The sequence below is a fragment of the Austrofundulus limnaeus genome, unplaced genomic scaffold (assembly GCF_001266775.1).
Source record: "Austrofundulus limnaeus strain Quisiro unplaced genomic scaffold, Austrofundulus_limnaeus-1.0 Scaffold635, whole genome shotgun sequence".
Taxonomy (NCBI): Eukaryota; Metazoa; Chordata; class Actinopteri; order Cyprinodontiformes; family Rivulidae; genus Austrofundulus; species Austrofundulus limnaeus.
The window spans coordinates 249,020-250,882 of NW_013953037.1; positions in this window are offsets into that span (position 1 = coordinate 249,020).

The window sequence follows — 1,863 nt, forward strand, 5'->3', positions numbered from 1 at the left end:
CTAATGCTGCTAGCTCTGCTAACATTGATACCTCTGCTAATGCTGCTAGCTCTGCTAACATTGATACCTCTGCTAATGCTGCTAGCTCTGCTAACATTGATACCTCTGCTAATGCTGCTAGCTCTGCTAACATTGATACCTCTGCTAATGCTGCTAGCTCTGCTAACATTGATACCTCTGCTAATGCTGCTAGCTCTGCTAACATTGATACCTCTGCTAATGCTGCTAGCTCTGCTAACATTGATACCTCTGCTAATGCTGCTAGCTCTGCTAACATTGATACCTCTGCTAATGCTGCTAGCTCTGCTTACATTGCTAACTCTGCTAATGCTGCTAACATTGATACCTCTGCTAACGCTGCTAGCTCTGCTAAAATTGCTAATTCTGCTAACTTTGCTAGCTCAGCTAATGTTGATAACTGCCAATGCTACTAGCTCTGCTAACATTGCTAACTCTGCTAATGCTGCTAACATTGCTAACTCTGCTAATGCTTCTGGCACTGTTAACTTTGTTAGCTCTGCTAATGTTGATACCTCTGCTAATGCTGCTAGCTCTGCTAACATTGCTAACTCTGCTAGCTTTGCTAGCTCTGCTAAGCTCTGCTAATGTTGTTTTTTTAATGCTAATGCATAATGGAGTTTGATAAATACTATATATGAGCCCTCGACTGCCTCAAAGAAGCAGGAGAGGAGCAGGGGGACGGTCTGATGGCTCTGTGTTGATCTGTTTGTCAGACTGCAGGTTTACTTGTGGTTCCTGGAGTTTCTAAAAGTAGAATGGGAGGCAGAGCTTTCAGTTATCAAGCTCCTCTCTTGTGGAACCAACTTCCAGTTTCTGTCTTTTTGATAAATCCTATAATTAGACTTAAGGTTTCTTCAATTATTCCTCCTTTCTGCAGTGGTTTGACCACAGAGCTGCCCAGGAAGTCCTGATGCTTCTCAGCTTGGTGTGCTAATGTAGAAAAATGATGGCTTCAAGGATGTCAAATAAATACTTTAATGGCTTGCCATAGTTGTTTATGACACAACTGCTTGCTGACTTCTTGTTGCTCTGATTCAGTTCAAAACAGTTTATTTCCTTTAGTTCTCTGAACCCGTCTGATTTTACATCTGATCAAACACTCACCTCAACACTGACGAGAGGAGTTCTGGTGTGTTTTTAAAATGGTGACTGTCAGCGCGTAAAAAACAAATTAGCGTAAATATGTGAATAAAGGTTTTAGCTGGCACACGGGAGAGCAGCGAGAGCCGGCGGAGGTCGGTTAATWGACAGTGACGGCTTCATGTCTGCAGATACAACTCTCCTGCAGCCAGAGTGCTGTTCAGAGAGCACAAAGGCCGCCTGCTTTAAAAGGGCTGCCTCAGAGCATGAATACTAATGGAATTGATTTATACCTCCATTTCCTGCTGGGAGACTTGAGGAGCCCCGGCTCTTCTGTGTCCTGAAGTGTTGAAAAAGCGGCGGCGACGGTGAAATCATCAGATCCATRCTGGCCCTGCTGCAAACAGAACGACTGAGCCCGAAGCTGTTAAAATGTCCACTGGAGGTGGGTTATGTGAATATCACAGCAGGCAAAGAGAAAAACTGCTTTAATTAAGATCCTGGTGTTGGTTAAAATAAAGAGCGGCTGTAATCCACATCTTCAGCTGTTGTCCTTTTTTAATTCTGGAGTTTTCATTAACTCCAATTATCTGTACAGTTCCTGCAGCTAAGTGATGATTCTAAATTAGAGGTGAACGGTCACGCTTGTCTTGGTTCATGATTGACTGATGAGCTATTCATGGTGGGCCCGGTCTGTGGCTCAGTGTGATCCATCATCAGCTTCACCCCCCCTACAGACCAGACCCCCCCTACAGACCAGAC